At 38.8% G+C, this 27,879-nt stretch overlaps 1 protein-coding gene across 1 annotated transcript in view; it reads right to left on the reverse strand.

Annotated features, from left to right (window-relative positions):
• The window catches only part of Thsd7b (thrombospondin type 1 domain containing 7B), a 706,540-nt gene that overhangs the window by 462,962 nt on the left and 215,699 nt on the right, over positions 1 to 27,879 (reverse strand). The window lies entirely within an intron of this gene.

Here is a 27,879-nt window from a genome sequence, read left to right on the forward strand (position 1 = left end):
AGAAGGGAGTATAGGAAAGGAAAACTTATATTAAAGTCCTTTGAAAATGCCATATGGGGACCTACTACTGCAGAAACAACTGAAAATATATACATATTCACAAGTAGAAAGGGCCCAGTAAACCATCCAAATATTAAAGACTGTTGCCATTGCTTATTTTCCCTCCAGAATTTGGTAGGAAAACCTATCCATGAAGACACCACATACTTTGTCATGGGATATGGATAAATCAAGTCGATATCAACCTGCAAGCTTCATCCTTACTGGCTAGTTTTCATTGTGGTAGAAGGTACCGGGCATACCACCAGGGGAGCAAAGTTGTCATCAGTCTACCCAGTGTGAACCATGTGAGCCGCATTAAAAATATTAAGATATAAAAGCAAGGAGGTGGTATTTAGAAAGAGAAAAAATCGTCTAACAGATGGGGGGCAGGCAAATGTAATCCTAGCATATGAGAAGCATGCATGCATGCCTCATAATAAAATGTGTTTTTCAGTACCATGAATATGTACTAATTTTTTAAAATACACATAAAAAAGAACATCCAACTATAAAACTGTTTACTTTTCCTATGAAGAGTTGCCTCGAACTGAGAAGGTTCTGAGAGAGTCCCAATTTTGTGGGCAGTAGATTCAGTTCAGGAAGCTACTGACTGGCTTGCACTATTTTGTAAATATTTCCTATATGTCATTTCCATCCAGTTGAACAGACTGAAAATGCCTCAAAGGTGGGAGGTGCCGTGAGGGGATTGGGTGGTAAGTCACAGCACCTCATTTACTTCCTTGCTCTCTGGGTATGGAAGAATCAGATGTAGTGAAGGTTGTAAATCCATCACAACTCTGAGCAGAGGAGCCTTGAATCAGAACCCAACAACAACAGAAGAGAAAATAAATACTGTTGCTGAAAAAGACACAGGCTTGTGAGTTGGGGTGGGGGTTTTGATGAGCAAAACCACGGGCTGAATTGCTTGTGAGAGTGAGTGGAAGAATTGTGAAAACAACACCAAAGCTTTATTTGCAATGAACGATTTTAAAGTTTATCAAATTGGTTTTATTTGACTTAAAATGAAAGTCAAGAGCAAAGTTAGATTGCCAATGTGAACATGAAAATATGTATGTCATGGAGTGGGAACAGGGAAAGGAGGAAAGAGCAGATACTGGGGGAGTTAGTGAATCTGTCCAGGGATACTGATGAGGGGAAGTGATAAATGAAGATCAGACTACAGTTGTCAGCGGGATATGAACCAAATTAGAGATGGATCTCTGTGATAGCTGGACTCAGAGAAGACAAGCTACACAGATACATATCCACTGAGTAAATGACTCAACCATTCTAAGCTACCAAGTAACCATTTAAACCAGCCACTCTTAGGTACTGTCTATGTTCAAGGAATTCTCTACCAACAAGATTAAGTCCAAGGTAACCCAGTCACAAAAAGACAAACATGGTATGTACTCACTCATATGTGGATTTTAGACATAGAGTAAAGGATTACCAGCCTGCAATCCACACTGCCAGAGAAGCTAGGAAACAAGGAAGAGCCTAAGAGAGATATGCATGGTCCCCTGGAAAAGGGGAAAGGGACAAGATCTACTGAGCAAATTGGGAGCATGGGGGGAGGGGAGGGGGAACTAGGAGAATGAGAAGGGGAGAAACAGAGGGGTGAGGAGGACAAGAGGGAGCAGGAAGGTTGAGCTGGGGGAAAGAATAGAAGAGAACAAGATAAGAGATACCAAAATAGAGGGAGATATTATAGGCTTAAAGAGAAATCAGGCACTAGGGAAATGTCTGGAGATCTACAAAGATGACACCAACTAACAATCTAAGCAACAGAGGAAAGGCTACCTTAAATGCCCTCTTCTGATAATGAGATTGATGACTAATTCATATGCCATGGTATAGCCTTCATCCAGCAGCTGGTGGAAGTAGAAGCAGACACCCACAGCTAAACCGTAAACTGAACTGAAATCCAGTTGCAGAGAAGGAGGACGGATGAGCATAGGGGTCCATACCAGGCTGATGAAACCCACAGAAACAGCTGACCTGAACAAGTGAGAGCTCTTGGTCCCCAGACTGATAGCTGTGAAACCAGCATGGGACTGATCCAGACCCCGTGAATGTGAGTGTCAGTGAGGAGACCTTGGAAATCTATGGGGCCCCTTGTAGTGGATCAGTATTTATCCCTAGCATAGGAATGGACTCTGGGAGCCCATCCCACATGGAGGGATACTCCCTGAGCCTAGACACAAGAGGGTTGGCCTAGGCCCTATCCCCAATGGCTATGACAGACTTTGAAGACCCCCTACGGAAGGTCTCATCCTCCCTGGGAGCAGAAAGCATATGGGATAGGTAGGGTATTAGTTGGAGGGGGAACAGAGGAGGAGGGGAGGGAGAAGGATCTGGGATTAACATGTAAAATAATCTTCTTTCTAATTAAAATAGAAAAGTAAAAAAAAAAAAGATTAAGTCAGGCAACAAATTAACAGACAATAGTAGCAGAGGCATCTGAGTATCCCATAAATAAACAATAAAGCCGGATATCTTAATGTGGAAGTGTGCCTGGCTCCTATCCTATGTGTGTTGGCATTTATTCCCACAAGCAGAGAAAGGTACTCCTGCAATAGATTAGAAGTGAGTGGGTGTGGCGGCTGATTAGTCTAATCATTTACTAAGCATTGATAATGCATGCCAAGCATGGGTTATAACATCAAACAGTTACTGACAAATTTAGTCTGGATAGCTTCTCTTTGAGGTTTGCGTTCTTAATACCTCTAGTTTTAAATTAAAAAAAATACACTGTAGAAATGTTAGCTCACAGGCTGCAGAGAAAGAGCCCAAAGTGCAGAATTCTGATTCCAGAACCCAGTTGGCTGGTGCATAATCCCCTATATCTGTAGCTCCAAGCAATCTGGCACCTTCTTCTGGCCACTGTGGGCATTGTACTCACATGTACATATGCCACACAGGCACACAGAGACATAATTAAAAATAATAAAAATCACTCTAAAACAATCTTAGCTCACTTGTCCACAGGCCTAGCATGGAATGGTGGAGACAAGATCTGCAACCAGGCAGTCCAGCTTCTGAATTTATTCTGCGAACCACTTCATTGAGTGATGTTTTTACTTGAATTTTTTTAGGTAAGGTGATTTTTGAGTAGCCCTGGGCTGACCATGCTCTCCCCCACAGCTTGCCTATTGTCCTGAAGAAGAGTTCATGAATGGATTAGAATTTCAGCATCATGATAGAAGAGAAGAACTGGCCCAAAAAGCTGGACTGTATACCAGTGGCCTCAACAAGGTATCCTTGAAAACCATGCCATGTGCCCCAGTGTATAAAACCCTGAGTGGACACTTTCTGGTGAGGCACGCAGAGCTGAGTACACAGGTGTGTGCTTTCTGTACCTAGGACAAGTCAGAATTTATTTGTTCTTTGTCACCTGCCAGTAAGGAACAAATCTGCTTCTTGAAACAGGCTGTATATGAATGAGTTTGGTATATCTGTATCTCTATCTGTACATCTGTATATTGACTCAGAAAGGTTGATAGTCAGTACACAGTGAACACATCACACCTTGTGTTAACACAATGTTCTCTATGGAGGACTGACAATGAGTAGCCAAATAGGCCCCAAACCTTTACCTCATAGAACCACATTCCACTAGGGTTGGATTCAAACTGTAAGGCATCCAGGACCCCCAGCAAGAAGTCAAGACTGTGGTTTTGCACTCTTTCTATTGCCATGTCTTTCTCATTTCCACACCATCCAGATGAAGCATCAGGTGCCAGTGGCAAGAAGGCCCCAAGCAGCTCAGGAGGAAGGCAATCAGTGGTATGCTGTCATATCTCTGCATCTGACATTTGACACAATAGGCAACACTACTCAGTCCACCAGCAAAGTATCCACTAGGCACGTGGTGAAATCCTGCTAAATCCCACGTGAAGCTCCCAGAATGTCTAGGGTGAAAAGCTCTTAGGCTGAAGTGCAGTTAGAAAGAGGCTGGGAAATACGCCCTGGAGCTGACTCTGCCAAGACACCACATCCACACTTAAACTTGTTTGTTTCGTTTTAAAGAGAAGTTGAAGATAAGCAAGTGGTTAAAGGTTAAATCCCCTGAAGTCCTCTTCTATAAATACTAGCTGTCAATTAGTAGACTGTTAGACTATGCAAGTAATGTAAGATATGAAAGTAGAGATAGCCACTATTACCTGGCAAAGAGCAGGGAATAATTTCCTTGGGGACTCGAGAGTGACATATTAGAAACTCGGGGATAGGGTGAAGCCATTTGTCAAAGCACTCATTTTTCTTCAGCACCTGCTGCTTTGATGGACAGCGGATCTTAATCCATATCAATAAATTCTCCCAGCCATGGTGACATGTCTAAGATGCTTCACTTAGGCACTGAATCGATGTGTCTGGGTCAGCTTAGTTCTTTCATGACCCTAAGTCATGACCCAGGACACATTTGCTCCAGAGATAAATTATGAATACACGACAAAGCCCTTAGCAGCTCCAGAACAGTGGAGAAGGGTGAACACAGGATGCTTCTGCACCTATTGACTGTTATTCCTGGATGTCAGCTTTAGGGCTAACTGAGTTTAATTAATCAATTTGACTGAAAAACTAAACTCCAAAGGCTCAGGAGTTTGTACAATTTTATTCTCAAATCCAGAGGACAGCAAGACCTGAGCCTTAGGCTAGGAAGCAAACTCACTTCCATCTATCTTTTATTTTCTTTCTGTAAAAATGAAGGTAGCAGTCAAGACAGATGTGGCCCTTTGTACCAGGATAGCCTCTGTATGAATCACAGTAGCCAGAGATATAAGGAACCCATGCATGCTCCAGGTCCAATTTCACCCTATAAACCAGACCCAAACCTTTCTTTATATCACGACCTCAGAATTCTAACCTATGCCCACTGGGAAGAAGATAGTGAATCCCAATTTTCCTCTGTCCCAGAAGACTATTTCCTTTTAGTCCTTCCTCATGAGTATGGATATTCTGATTATAGTATTTTAGGAAGTGAGTAGGGTGCAGACATTCCTTTCTGGAGCTAGGTGATGTGTAGACCACACGTTATTGAGCCTTCATTTATTTTGGGTCAAAATCCAGCTAGAGTGCTTGAAGTAAGAACTGCTGTTTTCCTGGTCAATGCACTCTTTATTCTAAAATGACTATTAACTAACTTTGTCATCTCAAACACAGTGAATCCCAAGTCAGCAAAAACCTTTATTTCTGCCTTTTCCTCCAACTGGCCTTCAATACGTTCACCTGGAAGCTTTCTACCACTCAGACTCTGACACCTGCTAGGGTGAAGATGCCATCAGGCAGGTCTCATAGGCTGACACCTGCTGGACTGAAGATGCCCTCAGGTGGGTCTCATAGGCTGCTTGGGCTCTGTAGACAACAGCTTCAGTTCTCTCAGAGAGCTCTAAGGATCCCCAAATATTAAGATACCCATAACTTTTAACCAGGATATAGCCTAATCTCTATGTAGGAGAGTCATTCCCAATGCTGAGGAATACATTACTGTATTTTAAGTGATTGCTCATATTTGGTGGTAATTAATATTTTGAATATTCTGGTACCTAACCTGGAATTTTTCATTTGCAGTAAGATATGATTAAATTGACCTGCCCTACAAGAAATGTTGAAGTCTGCAACTAATGATTGCAAAGTTTCCTTAAATGATGAATAACTGAATGAACAGAATGCTAATTAACAAGGGGCAAAATATATGCTGGTGGGTGATACACTCTGTCATAAAATGCTATAAAATGTGCACTGTCCTCAATTCTAGAAAGGAATAAAGTTCATTGTTTTCCTTTTTGATTTCAGATGAGGACACAAATTTTTAAAAAGTGATATATATATATATATATATATATATATATATATATATATCTCTTCCTGTTGTGGTTGGCCCTGTAACTACCACATTGAAAATTATACTAGTAATTATAATATCTAGAATGATGAACACATTTACAGCTTATTCTTTAAAATTAAATTCAGCTAGAATCCAAACTAATTTAAATTAACAAAACAGTATGATGCAAACATTTATGAGAAAATCCTCCTTCCATCTCGACATTCTGCAAGATTTATTCTGTTTATGTTTTTAACCCTTCTAACAGAAATTAAAATGAAATTGGACAATATTATTTTTCTAATTGTAATTAATATCTCTGTAGCCCCCTTCAGTTTGTAAACAATGAGTCATTTGCCTAAGGGGAAGATGTTATCATCACAGCTAATGGATATTTCTTTTTCAATATACCTATTATTAGATGAAAAAAATCAAGACATCCTTTCAAAATTCACAAAGCAGTCAATGTAATTCTGTCAGGGCATAATGAAGTGCACATTATCTTCAGGACAAAGAGAAGCATCTGGGGAATTAGTCACTACAATCTTTTTTTCTCCAGCATTTTCAAGACTAGAAATGGAAACCAAAGGCATTTCTTGGGACACCATGAAGCTTACATTATTTTGCCTCTTTCCACATGATCCTCATACAAATTAAACCCTCAATCTTTAGTTGATTTTATGCAAAGTATTTGATTTTGTGAATATCGCCAACCTCCACAAAGAGCTTAGACAGACACGTTACATCCATTCCAATCTTCCAAGCCTGAGACATGCAACAGTAAACCCCAAAGGAAATTTTGACTCAAGGACGTGGGAAGCCCTCATTGCCTGGGCTCTCCAAAAAAGCAGCCATAACAGAAACAGCAATTGCTCAAATTTAATTCAAAACTAATGAAAGAGCCTACTTATGTAAAAATGCTGCTTTCTAAATGATTTTTGAGAAACAATATTGCCTCTGACATATCCATTTAGGGAGTACACTGACTTGGCAGAAACTCAATCCACTTCCTGCTAAAATAAAAGGGCCTCTTCTACAGACTGAGGGAGTCAAATGGATGAAGGGTAAAGATAAATAATAGCATAGTTTTAAGCATGAAGTTCTTTTCCTTCGAGAAGCTGCATGAATTATTTCAGTTACCTTTTGCCACTGGGATTTTCAAAATAATGTATTATTCTTTTAACTTGCTAGACAGAAGAAAAGCAAATCTATCTTCCAGCACTTACAGTCAGCTTTAAGAATTAAATTGCATCTCATCCGGTTACACCTAATGAAGCTTAATTTTAGCCATATTGTGACTCTCTTGGCAAAGTACTATGCAATACAATTTGGCAGGAAGATGTGTGTATATACAGCAGATTTGATAGCTAAAAAATAATTCCTGCAATTAGAAGTAATTATGTGAAATTTGGACACATGTCAAAAAGTTTCCAAATTTAATTCATTTAATTTAATAAATTAGAAAAATGCCCATCCATGGATACATTTTCTATGGCTGAGGAATAGCCACACTGTAGATCAGAAAATGGAACAGCAATGCTCAGAATAAAAAATGGAGTCTAAACAGATTTACAGAACAATCAACAGCCATAATTATGTGCTTAAAGAAGTATGGGGCGAGGCATTCTGTGATTCTGTGTTTATTGTTTTATGGTCTCACATCTGAGCTCATTTTGAGACTTTCTGTTTGTTTTGTGGACATTTGGCTAAAAGCTAAAGGAAGAATGAAGGGAGAATTAGAAAAGAAACAACCTAACCTTTTTTACTCTTTACAAAATTAAAACCATTACTGCAGACAGAAAAAGCCCCGGGGAGATTTAGAGGGATGAGAAAATGACCAGACAAAGACAGAAAGTAGGAGGGGTAGGAAGATATGGGAAAGAACAGAATTTACAGGGAGCTCGAAGGCAGAAACACCGTCTGTCCAGAAAGCATGGCTTCTAATGGGGTTTTGGTCTCAGAGTCCTCCTGGTCTTTAGCACTGTGGAAGATATAATTCATTTTCTATGGAAACCATGACAGGAGCTGAATGTAAGTCTTCCCTAATTGGCCTTTTAAGTTACTGATGCTACTATTACTTGCTAATCACACACTAGTGATGTCCTTGGTGTCAACCATAGAGCAACATGCTTGAATCCAAGTCAACCTTCAAAATGTTTTAATTCTATTTTTTATATTACCTTCCATTTTGACTTGAGAATTATAATAAATTCAAACAAATTTGTAAAAAATATTTATTTCATATGTATGGGTGTTTTGCCTGCACCCATGCCTGTGTATCACATGCATACCCCAGAATTCAGAAGATACAGATGGTCAATAGCTACCATGTGGGTGCTGAAATTGAATTCGGATGTTCTTCAAAAACAATAAATGCTCTTAACCACCGAGCCATCTCTTCAGTCCTCAAGTCTTCATTTAATCCTCAAATGCTCTTGAGAGGAAGGTCAATAACCATGACCACCTGAGATGCCATGGCTGAGAGTGACAATTGCCCTAACATCACAGGTGTGATGTGAGAAACTCAGGTCCCATGCTCTTCAAATCTGTATTGTAACATTATATTTGCTGTGACTTTGTGTTGGAAAAAGATCTGCCATTATATTAATAATTAGGAGGAAAAATGAACATTGCTGTCATTTCAGAAGACAATTTCACTAAGATAAAACCTACAGAAAAAGTAACTTTAAAAACAGTAACAGCATGGGTGTGAGTTTGGAGGTCTGGATAATCTATGGGGCCTCTAGTAGTGGATCAGTATTTATCTCTAGTACACTAATGGAATTTGGGAGCCCACTCCACATAAGGGATACTCTGTCAGCCTAGACACACAGGGGAGGGCCTAGGCCCTGCTCCAAATAATATGACAGACTTCGAAGATCTCCCATGGAAGGCCACACCCTCCCTGGGGAGCAGAAAGGGAATGGAATAGGGGGTCAGTGGGGAGTAGGGGAGGTGGGGAGGGAGAGGGAACTGGGATTGACATGTGAAACAAACTTGTTTCTAATTTAAACTAAAAGAAAAGAAAAGAAAAGAAAAGAAAAAACAGTACCAGCAGCCTTTGCCACCTTGAACTCATAGCTGCTGTGGTCAGCTGCGCTGGGCCTCCATAAGGCTGGCCCAGTCAACAACTGCTGTGGATGGAGGGTGGGCTCAAGGGAGCTTACTCCTCTGTGCTGAAGATTTTTGCAAGAAGGAATCATTGTCCTCAGCTGTATACACACCAGTGGGCTCACAGAGCTCCAAAGGACATCCAAGCCTATGGTGACACAGATGTCCCCAGTTAAACTCAGTGTGCTCAAAATCAAAAGGACAAGAACACCAGAAAGGAATGTTTAGGTAAAGAGGGACTTGACAGGGGTGGGACTGAGATAAGAGAGGCTGAAAGTATAAGAATGTAGCCTATGCATGAATGAAGTCATCAAAGAACACATTAATTAATAAAAACGGTCACAGGTAAAGGTGAAATACAGGAGGTGTTGTCATAGGGAGAAGGAGGAGCTGTGTAGTCATTGCTGTGGTGACTCCGGTAGGTCCCTATGATGGGTTTTAAAAGCCTCAATAGGCAGTAAATGAAAATGGTTTATGTGATTGTTTTAATTTTCCATGTTAATGTTAGACCCTTCCTAAGGATGTACATACACCACCCTTTAATAACAGTGAAATACTTGAAAGCTGGGGGAACGTAGGTAAGCTCACCTTTCAGCAGGTACAAAATATTACAAAATATTTCTCCTCATCAGCTGAGAAAGAGCAAAGATGGTGATAGGATGTCTCTAAAGCCAATAAGCAAGAATTGGAAAGAAGAAAGAGTGTTCAGGAGAATACGAAAGCATTGTTGAGATGAGGAAGCCGGAGTAGGTGGTGCTGAGAAACAGGTGTTTCTGTTGAGAACAGGAAGCAGAGTGGTCCCTGGAATTTAGGACTCCTCACAGGATGTCTGGGAGCCAGTGTGGGAGGCTCAGGCAAGACAGCCCTTCATTTGTGCTGATTCAAAATGTGGCTTCCTAAGAATAACAAGAAGTAGCTCTAAAATACCACAGTCCTGTGAGAACCCAGCAGCAAAGTGCGGTGCTGACAGCTCCTTCAAAGGGAGACCAGTTCACATGTGCAATGATTATTTTGGACTCTCTAGAAAGAACTATGTATCTCTAAAATAAATCACATACTCTCCTGCTTTTAACAGAAGGGAAAAGGAAGGCCTTGCTCTACTCCATGTCCTTGTTAGCGCATGCTACTTAAAATTTGCAAATCGTTTTAGACTGAACAAGTTAATTCAACTTCAAAGGAGGGCTCTGAGAGTCACGGAAAGGGACAGGAATGAGGCTGTGCATAACAATTTAAAAATGCAGAATAGTTCGTTCTTTTGAATAAAGAAATACATTTTTTTAACCAAAACCATCTGTGATTTGTCTAAGCATTATAAACACAAACCCCTGCATTACAAAACTTCTTCCAACTCTTTTATTACACATTTTTCTCTGTATATAGTCAGCTACGGTAAGGCCAGAATTCTTCTAGTGCAATCCAATAGACCCAGCACTGGGACAGAACTGGGACCATGGTTTCGGGGAGAACAATAAAGATTTGTACACCTTGAAAATTTGTATGATTAGCAGGCTGAAAAGTGAACCCTCTGAATAATGTATAGACTATAATTTTAAAAAATCCAATTGGCAATACTTCAATTAAAGACCCATTAAATGGGGTGGCTGCCGCTACCTGTGTGAACCAGGTAGACCTCTTACCAACAAACCTCAATAGAATAACCAACTTTGCCTACACAGTGCCTCTCCCTCTGATTATCTCCTCCCCAAGGAACTTTTGTAAGCTTCATATCCTTCATCATCTTCTCCTTCCTTTTGGCTTTTAACAATACAACTATTCTTAGAATAGCTGGATTATGTAATGTAGATTTGTGTTTTAAGAAGAAAATCAAAAGATCTTATTTCACTATTGTGTCACTTATTTCAACACCTCACAGACCACGCAGAATGAAACATGTGAACAGTTCCTATGCCATTGCAATCCATATGAAGACCATGAATTAATAATCACGGTTTGTGAGTTAACTGCTCTGGTTAATAATAACTCTAATTTCCAATAGAAAATGAAACTGTAAAAGGTCCATCCATGGTTCAAAAATTTGCATATGACAGAGAAATGGCAAGAACCCAAACTGTATGACTTCAATTTTACCTCTTGGCCACCTTGTAAGTAGTCTTCTTGTGAAAGGTCAGTAGTGCTTGGGTTCCTTGCATGTCTCCCTATCCCAGCCTGAAACGATTATCTGCACTGTTTTCTGTGTGAGCTTGGTTTGGGTGAGAACCTTAATGCTCATGCTTCCACCAGAGTGAAGAGAGAGCAATAGTCAAGACATTTTTCTCAAAATCTGGAGATTTCTCAAAATCTGGGAATAAGGATAGTAAATGATACACAGTAGAATTTCATGAATTTGAAAAATATTTGCTAATGTATCAGTAATGTTATAAAAGCCTCCTTGGGAAGTTGTATAGACTTTAATTTTTCACATATACCTAAATATTCAGAGAAAAATGGGTCATAAAAATGACTGCTTACATTTCTTAAAATATGCCTGTTATCCTTAAAATATCAATTTTATAGAGAAAACATCAAAAATAGAGGAATATTTCATTTAAAATACACTTAGAAAATTTAATGTTAAAAGCAGCATGAATATAGTTAAAAGTTCAGAAAGGCTAATTAACATCAAATTTGAAAGTATTACTATTTATCTTTGTAAGAGTGGATGGAGTGAACTTTCCAAAATACAACTTCCTACAAAATGAAAATAAATGCAGCTGTAATCATTTTTTATCATTTGTACTTTTAAGCTGGAGTTGCAATAAAGATTGAGCAATAGATCAAATGAACAAAAATACATGTTTATCATGGTTAATCTTGTGAGGGGCAGAACCCGATTACCAGAGTAGTCATGGCCTTTCAGATGACAGACTCTGACATCTCAAGATAACACAGCAGAGAAGGTCGCAGAAGTGAGGGTGCTCCCAGAAACTCCTTAAACACAGTCAAAGATGAAGTGTCTCATCTGAGAGCCAGAGCCAACTCATCCCCAATCAGTCCAAGAGAATGTAAAGCACAGCCAACCCTATTTTCTGATGTGTCTCCCTTCCCCTGAAAACACAGCTAGAACCATGCCCTGCCAGCCAATAGACAAGAATCTCCCTTCACTTGTCATATGTTGTCATCAACCAATTTTACGAGGCACCTTCTAGAGTTACTATCTTATTTTATATCTGAAATAAACCATACTGAAAGACTTGTTATTAATTGCTGTATTTTTTGAGACACTGATACTTCCTTCTTAATGCTTTTGTAGACTGACCTTTTCATGGCCTAAGGGCTCTTAATGTCCAAAGAGTAACAGGTAGGACTTTCAAGAGAACACAGTCTGTAAAGTGCCTGCCTTGGACAAGGGAGGAACTGAGATTGGTCCTAAATCCTCTGAACCTACATATAATCCTGATGTAGCAATATGTGCTTACAATACCAGGGATAGTGAGGTAAGAGGCAGACACAAGTGGATCCCTGGAGTTCACTGTTCAGCTATCCTAGCCCTCATGATGAAGTTCTAGTCCACTAAGAGACTCTGGCTCAAAAGAAAAAAAATGGAAGACACTTCAGAGGCAATACTCAGTCTCTACATGTGTGCACTCACATGTGCACAAGCATGCAAATATACACACACCAAAGTAAATAAATAAGCAAACAAACAAATAAATAGAGTATCAAATAAAGCTGTTTCCTCCTTAGAACACCTTGTCCCTGCACAGGTCTATTCCTTTTCCCTCCAGAGGTCTAGAGTGGAAGAGATCTCTATGATATCTTATACAGTATCTCATCTCTGCAAACAAAACAAAAACCAATGCCTGGGGATGCCTTCTGACTCATCCAGGATCAAGAATGGTGGAATCACCCTAAAATTAAATCCAGAGTTCATTCTGCCTTTCATGAAACACACATTTAACACCAAAGTATAACCCTGGCATTTCCCAGTGCCACATACAATCCATGTCCATTTTGAACATATTTTATCTTCCAGATAGTAACATTTTCCTCCAAGAGGCATTTCATTTTCCGTATTAAGTCTCAAATCTGTATTGTTAGTATCCTTTTTTCTAGAGGCTCATTATTACAAGATTCTCAACTAGCCATGTGCCTATGACCAAGAAAAACATAAGACTTAGAAATGGATAGCTTCAAATAAACAGTTTATCAGGATGTAAACTTATATGCACCCTGAAGATAGAAAATAGCACACAATGCCAGGTAATGGTGCACATGCCTTTAATCCCAGCACTCTGGAGTCAGAGGCATGTAGATCTCTGTAAAATCGAGACCATCCTGGTATACATAGGGGGTTCCAGGACAGCCAAGGCTACACAGAAAAACCCTGTCTCAAAAAACAAAAACAAAACTGCAACCAAACAAACAAACAAACAAGCAAACAAAAAACAGTACACAAATTGAGCTAGAGTCACTGTCCACCTCAAACATAAGAACAGATATTCTTTGTATCCTGCCCAACATCTAAACCCCAGGCCAACCTAATTCTGACCAACACACAGTCAGCATTTACAATTAATAATTCATTTTGATTAAATGTTTTCAATTCTCACCCAGAAAGTGAGTTAGAAAGAGTAGCACTTAGCAGAGAAGATATGATACACATTTGAGAGAGTATGAAGCTGGTAGGATGCTCATTTATCAGTTGGTCCAGTGATCCATCACCAGCATGCTGTAAAGTGGGCACAATGATGCACATTGTAATCCCAGCACCAGGGAGCTGGGAGAGGAGATCAGAGCTTGTAGGTCATCTTCAGCTACAAAGGGGTTCAAGGCCAGAGTGAGACACAAGAAAATCTGTCAGAAAATGAAGGAAAGGAAGGAGGGAGAGGGGAATGAGGGTGAAAAAGGGTAGTGAACTAAGGAGGAAAAAAAAGGACAGAGAGACAGGGAGAGAGGAAGGATTATGCAGATGACTGAAAATTTCAACCTACAGTGTCCCCTGTATGCTAATACAGCTTCAGCCTGCAATGTTTCAACTCACCAAGGAACAAACAGGAGATGAGACCCTGCTCATCCTCTTCTTGCCAAGCCAGGACACAGGTTAGACACAGTAACGTATTCCTTTTGAAAACTTGCACCCAAGGAGGGTTTTTTCCTAAATCAACTAAGACTCATTCATACTTCCAGTGATTCCTGCTGACATACGGATCAAAACGAATCTATGGGGTCAGGTCAGATTGAAACATTTATTTGAAGTTTGAAGGCATGCCCATTGTCTTAAGTTCCTGTGAGTTATTTTTAAGGTGGTAAAAATAACTTAGAAAAATTGAAAATATTTGCTAATAATGCTGAAGTGGAAAACTATAAATAGTGTGCAATGCCCCCATTAGGACAATCTCATGGAAATAAACAGTGGCCTTTCAAAGGAAACAATTCTTCATTAGATAAAATATTTTGGAGGGATAAAATATCTCTTTTCCACAGACCATTGTCACATATGACATGCAAGAAGCATTGAAACTGAAATAAAAAGTATTGATCCACCACCGTCCATTATTATCTGGGTGCTGAACCTCCCCTGCCCCTTGACTATTTGGGTGCTGAGCCACACCACCCCCTGTCTATGCTAGTGTTGAGCTGCATACCATCCCCTCACCTTGGTGCTGCTGGGGAAGGTACAGCAGGCCTCTTCCTGAACAGCTCTTTTCTAAGCACTGTTGCAAAGTCCCAGAGAGGAGACTGCATGACACTGTATCTTGATGAGTTTATAATCTGACAGGAGGAATTAAGATTGGTATATGCTAACTAGGGTCCATTACATTACAGAACAAGGAGGCAGTGAAAAACTCCTAGGAACAGCAGCAATTGTAGATAAAATAGATCTCGGTCACAGATGGGGACATCAGCAGCAGGGAGAGAGACAGAAACATCTGGAAACACTTGGGTTATGAAGCTAGTTTCCAATCCCACCTCTCTTTTCATTCCTGGAAGATTATTTGTACTTGCATGTGTGCATGCGTACCTGTATGTATGAATGTGTATGTGTGTGGCGGGGTGACAATCTCCCATCTCGGGCTTTACTTTCACCTTGTTTGACACATGTTTTTTTTTGTTGGATTTCTCTGTTTATGCCTAGTCAGCTCACAAACTCCGGCTCCTTTCACTATGTAGGAATGCTAGGATTAAAGACACATTACATGCCCAGATTTTTGAATTTAAGCTATTTCTCTTAATTTGTGAGATTATGATGTAATCACATAATTTTTCTTTCCCTTTTCTCTTCCCAAACCCTCCCAAATATGGCTTATCACATCTTGCTTTCTTTAAAATTCATAGCCTTTCTTCTTTTTATTATTTGTTGATAAGTGCATGTACACACACACACACACACACACACACACCTACCTAACACACAAACAAAACTTGATCAGTAGTCTGTATAGTATTGTTTATATGTATGTTTTCAGGGCTGGCCATTTGGTATTGGATAACTGATTGGTGAACTCTTCCCTGGGGAAGATTATTCTCGGTATTAATTAGTTATAGTTCATAGACATCATAGCTGGGTTTGACTGTTGGCTGCCTCTCTCCTTTGGAAGCTTGCATGGTGCCTTCTGGTACCATGAAAACTAATCCTCAGGGAGGGGATTTTCTGGTCAGTTCCAGCTCTGGGTCCTTTGGGTTCTGTGTTTGCTGTGCATGGTATCTTTAACAATGGGACTTTACCTTCCAGCTCTTGGAAGCAAGCAAAGGCAATAGCAATAGTCTATAATGTTTTGGGAGTATTTATAAAACACTGACCAACAACTTGAAAGAAGGCTTGTCATGACTAGTTTTGGGGGTTTTGCTAATAACCTTGGCTCTTATAGGGAGGAACATTGTGAACTCAGACAGGAAAACTCCACTTAAAATATATACATATATTTATAAACAATTTATGTGTATCATAGGTATTTTTGGTAGTTAATAGTGTGGTGATATATTATTTATGATTTATTAAAACTTGGCTGAGGATTCAGAAAGCAAAATCAGTCACAAGCCATAGAAGCCAGGCACACACCTTTAATCCCAGCAGGCAGAAGATAGGAGGTGGTGGTACACACCATTAATAGGACTCACAATTAAGAGGTAGAGGGGTCTCAGTGAGTCCAAGACTACCCAGATCTACACAAGATTGGTTGATCTAGTCCTAAAGAGAAACATCTCACACAAAGGTGATCTCGGCATCTGGGATCGCACGCCTTTAATCCAAGCACTAGAGGGGCATAAAAGATAGGAGCAGGGTGCTCAGTAGTCAGTATCATGAACTCATTCTCCAGCCACATTGAGGATGGGAATACATACAGTCTCAGGATTCTTCAGTCACACTGAAGAGAGGTTACAGTCTGAGGTTTGGTGGAGCCAGAATGCCTTTTGGCCTGAGGTAGAGGTAAGCAGCATTAGCTCTTACCTCTACTTTTTCTGATCTTCAGCTTGAAGTTTGAATCCCAATTAACTGTCTCTTGGTCTTTTATTTTCTGTGCAACAGAATATTATGATTCCTCATGACTTTTTAGACGCCCTTCCTGCTTTTTACCCTCCTTCCTCCTTCTGTATTTACCTCCCTTCCTTCTATCAAATTAGATCAGATCGAGTGTACTCTGGTATTTCCCTGTCTAATGCTCTCCAACAACCCTGGCAAAGGTTGTTTTATTTGTTCATCTTTCCTGCTTTATGAAGTTACTCCAGGATTTGTGCTCACACCTGCAGATTTGGAGTTAGGAGCTCCATGAGAGAGAACATACAATGTTTGTCTTTCTGGGTCTAGGTTGTCTCCCTCAACGCAATCTTTACCAGTTCCATCCAGTTACTTAGGAAGTTCACAATTTCATTCTTCTTTACATAGTGCATGTACCACAATTTTATTATCCATTTCTTGGCTCAAGGCCATTTAGGTTGTTTCCATTTACTAGCTATTTCGAATAGAGAGCAACAGGAACATGGCAGACCAAGTATGTCTAAAGTAGGATGTGGAGTGTTTTGATCTTATGTCAAGTAGTTAGTTGTATAGCTGGGTTTAAGATCTATTTATTTCCTGCTTTTTGAGAATTCTCCACTCTGATTTGCAGAATAACAGTACTAGTTCGCAATCCCATCAAGAGTGAATGAGGATTCCTTTTTCCCCACATCCTCAACAGCATTTGCTGTCGGTGATTTTCTTGATGTTTTCCATTTGGACTGGGACAAGATGAAATCTCAAAGTTATTTTGATTTGCTCTTCCCTAATTGCTAGGGACAATGAATATTTTTTGAGATGTTTCTTAGCCATGTTTTTTTTTTCCATGAGAAATCTCTGTTAAGTTTCCAAGCCCATTTTAAAAATGGGTAGGGTTTTATTAAATTTTATTTTTTGAGTTCTATAAATATTCTAGATGTCAATTCTCTCCATGTGCAGAGCTTGCAAAGAGCTGCCTCTTTACTCAGCTGATTATTTCTTTGGCTGTGCAGGCGTTTTTAGTTTTATGAGGTCCCACTTGCCAAGTGTTGGCTTTAATTCTTGGGTGAATGGATTCCTATTTGAAGGCCCTTTCTTACATCTCTGTCATGTATGGTACTGCCCATGGTTTCCTAGAGCTGGTTCAGGGTTTCAGGTTTCCACCTTCTGGATCTGGTCCAATTTGATTAAGATTCTGAGCACAATGGGATACAGCTCTAGCTTCATTCTTCTGTATGTGGTTAGCTAGAGTTCCCAGCACCATTTGTTAGAGATGCTTTCTTTTCTCTAGTGTATGGTTCTGATATCTTTTTCAAATATTTCACTGAAGTTATGTGCACTCACGGTTGGGTCTTTGATTTAATTCCATTGGTCTACATGTTGGTTTTGGTGCCTGTATCATATTGTTTTTTATTACCTCGGTCCTTTGACATATCTTGGGGTCTGGAGTGCTGGAATAATAATTCTCTTCAACATTTTTTCTGGTATGGCTACCCAGGGTCTTTTTTGGTTCTCTATGAATTTTCTGACAATATTTTTCATTAATTTCTGTGAAGAATGAGATGGAGATCTTGATTGGGATTCCACTGAATCTGTAAATATGTTTTGACAGAATGATCATTTTCACAATATTGATTATGCCAATCCATGCACATGTCATGTCTGTCTATTTCTAGTGTCATTCTACATCTATTTCTTCAGAGGTTTAAAAGTTTCATTGAAGAGATCCTTCACATCCTTGGTTAAGTTGATTCTTAGGGTTCTTTGAGGCTATTGTGAATGGGGGTGTGCCTATGATCTCCTTCTCTCTATTTCTTTTGGGTGTATAGAAAAGCTAATGATTTGTATAATTTCATTCTGTATCCTGCCACATTGCTGAATTTGTTTATTGTTTATAGTTTTCTGGTAGAACTTTGGAGATCTCTAATGTGTACTATCATGTCATCTACAAATAGTGATAGTTTGAATTCTTCTTTTCCTATTTGTATCCTTTTCATTAGCTTCTCTTGCCTTATCACTCCAGATAATACTTTAAGCGCAATGTTGAAAAGGAGAGTGGATAGTGGCTGTTCCCATCTCATTTGTGGCATCAATGAGATACATTGTTCCAAGATTTTCTACATGTAGGCTGATGTTAGCTGTGGGGTTTTGTTTAGGTATATTTACTCTAGTCTTACATTCTCTAGTCTTTTTATCTTGAAACTTGACCAGTTATTTGTTTGTTTGTTTGCTTTGTTTTGTTAATCTATGTTTTCTGGAGATTCATACTTACACATGAATGGTAAGTATTTTCACACATTAAGCAATCACCCCTGTCCAGGGGGCTCTTTGTGTTTCTCAGTTTCCATGTATACAAGGTCCTTTCACTGCTGTTTAGTTACTTATACATCTTTTGGCAGCATACACTGTTTTTTATTTCTAAAAAAAAGGACTCAGGTATCTGTTACTGTAATGTGCTACACAAATAGATTGAGGAGGAGATAAAATTGCAATACATGCTTGTTTGTTCATATAGGAGCCTCTCTCTGTTGTGTCCATGTACATTTGTTAATTCTACTATTATTACTTAAGCCACTCCAATTAGCAAAGCACATGATACAGAATTACAAATATTAAAGAATAAAGTTAAATATCTGTTTTCCCATGACTAGGATTGAGAAAATTGAACTGCATCAATTGGAAACTGTAGGAATTTTCAAGACTTTACGTAAGACACATTTGCAGTATTCTTATAAAATTCAGTCTTCTCACTATAATACAAATGTTTGTACTACAATGCTCAACCTGAAATTCATTGTGGTAGGCCTGAGAGACACTTGAGTTCTGAGAATGTCACAGTCATTGATGTTTGTATATATGGGCATGCACATGTGGGTTTGTATATATGGGCATGCAGGTGATCACAGAATCAAGAAGGAGTTGGAGCCCCTGGAGCTAGAGATACAGGAGGTTGTGAGCTGCCTGACACAGCAGCTCACACTTTATATTAGGGAAGGCCAATGTGGTTCTTCTTTGTTTTTCTGCTATTTTGTTGTAGTGATAAGCCCCTCTAGCCTGATACTGGACTCCTCAGCATCCAGAGCTATGAGGCTATAGAATTCTACATGAATTACCCACTATGAGAAGTACAGTTCTGAAGTATTGCGTTATAGCATTGCAACATGAACCAAGGCACACCCCTTACATTTATTTTTAAGTTGCCATATTTTGCAATTATTTTATAACACTTTGTGTGGTGTGTGTGTGTGTGTGTGTGTGTGTGTGTGTGTGTGTGTGTCAGTGTGTGCACAAGCATGCACATGTGTGTTTGTATATATGGGCATGCAGGTGATCACAGAATCAAGAAGGAGTTGGAGCCCCTGGAGCTAGAGGTACAGGTGGTTGTGAGCTGCCTGACACAGGTGCCAGAAATAGAACTCAGGTCCTCTGCAAGAGCAGTATAGGATTTACTAATGAGGTATCTCTCTAGTACATACAGTTTGCAATTCTTCAGAGAGTGAAATCAGGAAAAGCTAAAGGCATTTATTTCCTCTAATGTGGGGGATTAGACAATAGTGTCCAACTCTCTCTGCATTTATTAAATACAATCCTTTAATTTTCAGCCGGAAACATAAACAAAAGTATGAAACAAAACATACACAAATATGAATGACAGAAGCCAAATCATATTGACTTTCAGATGATATGAAGAACCCTACAGACTCTAAAAATTCCAACAGAAAACTCTTAGGCCTAATAATCACCTTCAGAAAAGTATGAAAATACAAAATCAACTTGCAAAAATTAGTAGCTTTCTACATACCAATAATGAACATTCTGAGAAAGAAATCAAGGAAGCAATCTGATTCACAATAGCCTCAAAAATATCTAGAAATAAAGCAAAGCAGGGAAGAAAAAGGCCTCTCTAATGAAAACTATAAAGCACCGAAGAAAGAAATTGGAAAAGACACTAGAAAATGGAAAAAGCCTCTCATGCTCATGGGGTGGCAGAATAAATATTGTAAAAATAACCAAAAGCAATCTACAGATTCAATATGATTCTCACCAAAATTACAATGGCATTCTTTTTTCCTCACTTTTTATTCTTCTCTCATGCAATACACCGCAACAGCCGCCTCCTTTCCCATCTCCCATCTAGGCCCCCCATTGCCTCCTCTATCCCACCGGTCCAGTGCTTCTCTACTTTCCTTCAGAAAACTGCAGGCCTGCCAACGATAATAATTGAACATGGCATAACAAGATGCAATAAGACTAAGCATAGACCCCTCAGATCAAGATTGGATAAGGCAACCCAGAAGGAGGAAAAGGGACCCACAAGTAGGCAAAAGAGTCAGAGATAGCCCTAGTCACACTGTTATGAATACAACAAAATCCCCAAGCTAAACAACCACAGCATATATGCAGAGGGACTAGGGCAGATCTAAACAGGCTCTGTGATTGCCACTTCAGTTTCTGTGAGCCCCTATGAACCTTGCTTAGTTGATTCTGTGGATCGTGTTAGTTATTATGGTGTCCTAGACACCCTCTGGCTCCCACAATTCTTCCTTCCCATATTTTGCTAGGTTCCCCAGGCTGTGAGTCTCTGTATCTGCTCCCATAAGCTGCTGAAGGATGCCTCTCTGGGCTAGGATCTGATCTAGGAGTATAACAAAATATCACCAGGAATCATTTCGTTGACTTTTATTTATTTTTATTCTTTTTTATTTATTTCTATTTCTATTCCTTTACTTCATTTCTTTCTTTTTGTCAGTTGTGTTTGGGTCTACTCTAGGTCTCTGAGCCATCAAACTTCCAGATCCTGGCCATCCAGGCAGTGTCAGGCATGGGTTCCCTCTCTTGTCTTGGGCCTCATTAGACCAGTCAATAGTTGGCCACTCCCACAAACTCTGAGCCACAATTGCCCAGCACATCTTGCAGGCATAAAAGGGTTTTGGTCTCACAGATTTTGTGGCTGGGTTAATGTCCAAATCCCACCACTGGAAGCCTAGCCTGGTTACAGAAAATGACCAGTTCAAGCACCAAATCCTCCATTACTAGAAGTTCATTTGTTTTGCTTTTTTTTGTTGTTGTTGTTGTTTTTTGAGACAGGATTTCCCTTGTAGCTTTGGAGCCTGTCCTGGAACTAGCTCTTGTAGACCAGGCTGGTCTATAATTCACAGAGATCCACCTGCCTCTTCCTCCCTAGTTCTAGGACTAAAGGCGTGTGTCACCACCAATAGGATCACCCTCATTAGTTCCTTGAAATTTCCATGATCCCCTAAGTGCCCATCTATTCCAGTGATCTCTCCTCATACTCTAACTCCATCATTCCCTTTCCTATATAATCTCTCCTGTGTCATCCTCACCTGGCCCCAGTCCACCGTAAAAATCTATTCTATTTACCCTTCCCAGGGAGATCCTGGTGCCCCCCCCCCCAGACCTCTCCTCTTTATCTAACTTAATAGCTAATATCCACTTATAAGAGCATTATCATGTTTGTCTTTTCTGGGTCTTGGTTACCTTGCTCAGGATGATTTTTTTCTAGTTCCATTTGTTTGACTGCAAATATCAAGATGTCATTTTTTTTAAAGCAGAGTAATTCTCCATTGTGTAAATACAGCACATTTTCTTTTTTTTCCTTTTTCTTTTTCTTTTTCTTTTTTTTTTTGTTTTGTTTTTTCGAGACAGGGTTTCTCAGTGGCTTTATCCATTCATTGGTCATTGGTCATCTAGGTTTTTTCCAGTTTCTAATTATTACAAATAAAGCCACTATGAACATAGTTGTTCAGTTGTACTTGTGGTAGGATGGAGTGCCCTTTGGGTATACACCCAAGAGTGTATAGCTGGGTCTTGAGGTAGACAGATTCCTAATTTTCTGAGGAACTGCCATATTGATTTCCATAGTGGTTGTATAAGTTTGTACTTCCACCAGCAATTGAGGAGTGTTCCCCTTGATCCACAACATAGACAGCATAAGCTGTCATTTGTGTTATTGATATTAGGTAGGCATAAGGTGGAATCTCAAAGTAGTTTCAATTCGCATTTTCCTGATAGCTAAGGATGTTGAACATTTCATAAAGAGTTTCTCAGTCATTTGAGATTCCTCTATTGAGTTTCTGAATTCTGTTTAGATTTGTACCCCCAATTTTTAATTGGATTGTTTGATTTGTAGATGTCTAGTTTCTTGAGTTCTTTATCTATGGTCTATGGAGTTACTGAAAATCTTTTCCCATTGTGTAGGCTGACATTTTGTCCTATTGATGGTGTTATTTGCCTTACAGAAGTTTTTCAGTGTCATGAGGGCCCAGTTATTTATTTTTAAAATTCAAATAGTTTTAAATTGATTCTTTGGTAGGTCCCAATTATTAATTGTCAATCTTAGTGTCTGTGTTATCTGTGGGAAATTGTCTCCTGTGACAATGGGTTCAAGGATATTCCTTACTTTCCTCTTCTATCAGGGTCAATGTATATGGTTTTATTTTGAGGTTTTGGTCCACTTTGACATGAGTTTTGTGCAAGGTGATATGGATCTATTTGCATTCTTCTACATGCAGACATAGAGTTAGACCATCACCTTTTGTTGAAGATGTTTTGTTTTTAAATTTGTATATTTCTGGCTTCATTATCAAAAATCAGGAGTCCGTAAGTGTTTGTATATATATCTGGGTTTTTTATTCCATTCCATTGATCAACATGTTTGTTTTTATGGCAATACCATGTTTGCTATTATTATTATTATTATTATTATTATTATTATTATTATTACTCTGTAGTACAGTTTGAAATCAGGGATAATGATACCTCTGGAAGTTCTTTTATTGTTCAGTATTGTTTTAGCTATCCTAATTTGTTGTTGTTTCACATAAACTTGTGTATTGTCTTTTCAAGGTTTGTAAAGAATTGTATTGGAATTTTGATGGGGATGAAATGAATCTGTAGATTGCTTTTGGTAGCTTGCCATTTTTACTATGTTAATTTTACTGATTCCATAAACATGGCAGATATTTCCATCTTCTGATACCTTCAATTTATTTTGTTTATTTAAATAATTTCTTTGTCACACAAATCTTTCATTTTCTTGGTTAGGGTTATCACAAAACACCTTATACTTTTGTGGCTATTGTGAAAGTTGTTGTTTCCCTGATTTCTTTCTCAGTCCCTTTGTCTTTTGCATATAGGAGAGTTACTGTTCTTTTTGTTTGTTTGTTTGTTTGAGTTAATCTTGTATCCAACCATATCATTGAAGGTGTTAATCAGCTGTAGGAGCTCCCTGATAGAGGTTTTGGGATTACTTATATATAGTTTCATATCATTTGTGAATAATATTTTGACTTCTTCCTTTCCAATTTGTATCCCCTTGATATCCTTAAGTTGACTCATTACACTACCTAGAACTTCAAGTACTGTATTGAATAGATCAGGAGAGAGTAGATAGCCTTATCTTGACCTTGATTTTGGTGGAATTACTTTGAATTTCTCTCCATATAATTTGATTTTGGCTGTAAGCTTATGGTAAATTGTCTTTATGATGTTTAGGTAATTCCCTTATCTTCTAATCTCTCCAAGACTTTTATCACAAAGGATTGTTGGATTTTGTCAAAGGCTTTTTTTAGTATGTATGAGATGATCATACAGGTTTTCTTTTTTCTCAAATGACATTCTTAACAAAGCATATGTTTCCAGGAATTTTAGCTCCTGTGAAAATTTATTAAAACCATAATCATGCCAAGAACTGTCACACTTTGTGTTCTCCTGTGTGTAGGGACTGTGTATGTGTTCCTTTGTGTTTGCATATGTGTATGTATGTGTGCATACACAGGTGAGTGTGCCTATGATTTCATGTGCATGTATGCATATGCATGTGTATGTATGGACATGTTCATGTATGTGTTTTTGTGCCTATGTTTGCATGAATGTGAAAATGCACTTGAGTGCATGTGCGTGTACATTTGGAGTGGTATGTACATATGCTTTTGTTTACATGTGCCTGTGTATATGTGTATGCATGTGCACATGTTTAGCTGTGAATTGGTGTGTGTGTGTGTGTGTGTGTGTGTGTGTGTGTGTGTGTGTGTGTGCATTTTTAGGAAGCTTTGTTCCTCTATAGATTTACATAATTAGCACAACATTCAAGCCCAGAACTGTCAACCAAATGGTCTTCTGTGTTGCCTAATCATAACTATATCCAAATCCTCTCATCACTAGCCCCTGGCTACTTCTAAACTATTGATCTCTATTTTGTCTGATTGGCTTTATTATTAATATGTTTTCTAAAGGCCCTTTCTTGCCTGCCATCAGGTTTAATTCTCACATTACCAGGCCCTTGTTTCACCTCTGGGTAAAACTCAGAGAAATCTGACATCTCATTTTATCTGCTAACTCCCAAGCCCTTATCTTGCCCTGGCCACAGGATAACATTCAGTCTCTCTCTTGCCTCTATCTGCTTCCCACTTCTCTATGTGAAAATCTCTCTGTTGCTCTGGTGGCCTCCCAAGCACACTGGTGCCAAGAGCTTTTGCACTTGGCTTCTCCTCTGCCTGGAATACTCTTACCAGAGAGGGGCACTGTCTATATTTTTAACAGAGCTCTCTGCACAAATGTCACCTTTGAAGAAAAGCATTTCTGACCTTCTAACTAAGAGTGCCACACACCACTCCTATCTCTTTATTGCCATCTCTTCTCAGAGCCTGCATTATTTTTCTTCATAACCCCACCATCTTTAGTGTTTATTTTTTCTCTATTTTCTCTCTTCTGTGTTCAGAATGTAAGCAACAGGGAAAGGAGTTCAATGGCTTTAATGTTGAATTGCAAATGTCTGAAAAATTCCTATGTCTCAATCTATGTCTGTTGCATACCAAAATTATCATTAATGGTCCTTGATATAAATTATAAATAAGATTCAGCAAGCTAGCAATGTTTTTTGAGACTGTAACATAGGCAAAAAGTTAAGAAACAAGTATGTTTGGTTACTTCTTTCAACACAATTCCACTCCAAGGAATAACAGTAAAATATTGACATTTGAACCGATTGGAGCAGGTTAAATATTCGATAAATTATTTGTAACAAGAAAATTAATTTTAAATACTCTTCTAAATGGCAATGATAAAATTAACAGACACAATCTATACCATTGGCATTAAGCTATTGCTCTGGTATAAGGAATAGACTTATAAATCAACATAGAAAAAAATCAAAAGGCAAAGGAAGTGGTAGAGAAATATACAGGTATCCCTTAGTATCCTCAGGAGATTGGTTCCAGAAATCTCCATCATATATCAAAATCCAGGAAGGATCAAGTTGTGTATAGAATGTGGTATGTTTTATATAAATCCTAGGCAGTGCTCCATTACATCCTAAATCATCTTGAGATGACTTATGACACTTTACTGGTTGTCTGGGAATGACAAACAAACATTGTCAGTAAGATGCCATTGTTGCTCCTTGTTCTATGGTTAACTGAATGCACATGTATGGAGTCACAGTTATGAAGAATCAACTGCAGTACGTTCCTCTTTCTCTCTTTGTGTGTGTATGTGTTACACTTAAAATTAGATCAGTTTGTATTTAAGCCAATTCTTTTACAATAAATATCCCTAAGATTACTTGGTAGAATCGAAAGAAATTATTTTTAAACTTTTAACATTTTGCAGTATGAATTCTTTATATCAAATTGGATAATATACTGCTTTTGTAATTCTAAGAAACATTTAGAAAAATATTAAACAGAATGTAGTCTCATCAAGTTTCCAGAAATTATCCTTGACAGACAATGTCATGAGATATTTGCCATAATATATTTCCTTTTCTACTAAAGACAGTTGCCTTTGAAGACAATTTTTCTTAACAAAAAGGAATAAATTGCTAGTGGCGGGATCTCAGAGAAAACCCTCTGTTCTACACAGCTTCTCAGAGCATCTCACAGTGATTATGAAGTGGTGTCACCGCCACCACCATCAAAGGGCAGTATGCAAGATTATCTAATTCTTCATCCTCCCAAGATCCCAGTCTGATGGCTGGAAGGGGCTGGTGTGGAAAGTTGAGGATTCCATACAAGAATTCAATAGACAAGAAGAGAGTCTTCTACTTGTTTAATCTGGGCACCATGTAGCTGTGTTAATTGGGAATGCACATTGGCTGCAAACGCAGCATCTGAGCTCACAGTCCTCAATGAGCACTGCTTAGTGAATCACATCTCCATCACACAGGCTCCATACTAAAATCAAAACTGCCTCATAAGTGTACCCTTTTTGATCCAAAACAGCAGATCCTCTCATTACTTCGTTTTTTCAGCCATGAAATTTATCATCAAAAGAGTTTCTCAGATGTTCTTCTGGGAGAATGAGAATGATTAAGTGTGTTCTAGTTAACCTGCCTTGGAAATAACTCCATGTATATACCCGGCTGGCCATCAATCAACTTATCCACTTGGTAGATAGAGGCTGTATATTAGCACAGCAGTTAGCACTCAACGGATTGCTGCAGAGCAGAGTTCCAGCTGAAAGTGAAAAGAAATTCGAGGAAAATACCAATATGCATTTGCAAGATGGAACAGATGGAGGGCATAATATTGAATGACAGAATGGGAAAATGAAAAAAGTATGAAAGTTGTGCTCATTACAGCACAGGAATAAATGTTTAGGAATAGCATTGGAAATGGCACAATCACAATGTTGTACTGAATGGAACTATGAACTTACTAGGAAGGAAAATGGGACAGAGCAAACATCATCAAATCTCACTGGGCTTGGAAGCTCAGCTACAGCCTTATACTCAACTATGTTGCTCTGTGCTTAACACCAATGAATTTGATATTACAAAGATCAGCAGAACCACACCACAACTGTATACCCTTCAGAATACAGTGGTTTCATATACATGCATTTTCTCATGAGTGTCATAGTTGTATTCAAGTTCATGGAATTCAACACTTCTAAATTTGTGTGACCTCTATGGAAGCATGAAAATAGAGATGGGGGAAGAGAAGTGATCTTTGAAGAAGTTCATAAACCAAATCAAGTTTAAAGAGACATGATAAGGGCATTATTATTCTGGGCAGAAAGTCATAACCTCTTCTCAATGGAGTTGAGGTTCAATGTTACTAAAAAGGATATATTCAAAGAATATTCAAAAGTCTTTAACATCATCCGTCATAGGAAAATGTGAAAAATCCTCTAGAAGGTGTCGCTACACATCCACCAAAAGAGCACAAAACAGAAAGGCCAAAAAGACCCAATTGTTGGTAGATTTATACAACAACCAGTATGACATATTTCTATAGAGCTGGCTAGAGTGTAAAGTGGTCCAGTCTCCTTGGAGATTTCATAAACTACATCCACACAAGTACTCAGTAATTTAATTCTCTTCTATTCATCCAAGAGAAATGAAAAACATTTTTATACACAAAAATCCACATCATAGAATGTCCATAGTGGTTTTATATTTTATAAATAATGGTTTGAAAATTGGAGAAAGAAAAGAACCCTGTATAACCCTGGCATCCATCAA

Source organism: Cricetulus griseus, chromosome 5, assembly GCF_003668045.3.
Source record: "Cricetulus griseus strain 17A/GY chromosome 5, alternate assembly CriGri-PICRH-1.0, whole genome shotgun sequence".
NCBI classification, from domain to species: domain Eukaryota; kingdom Metazoa; phylum Chordata; class Mammalia; order Rodentia; family Cricetidae; genus Cricetulus; species Cricetulus griseus.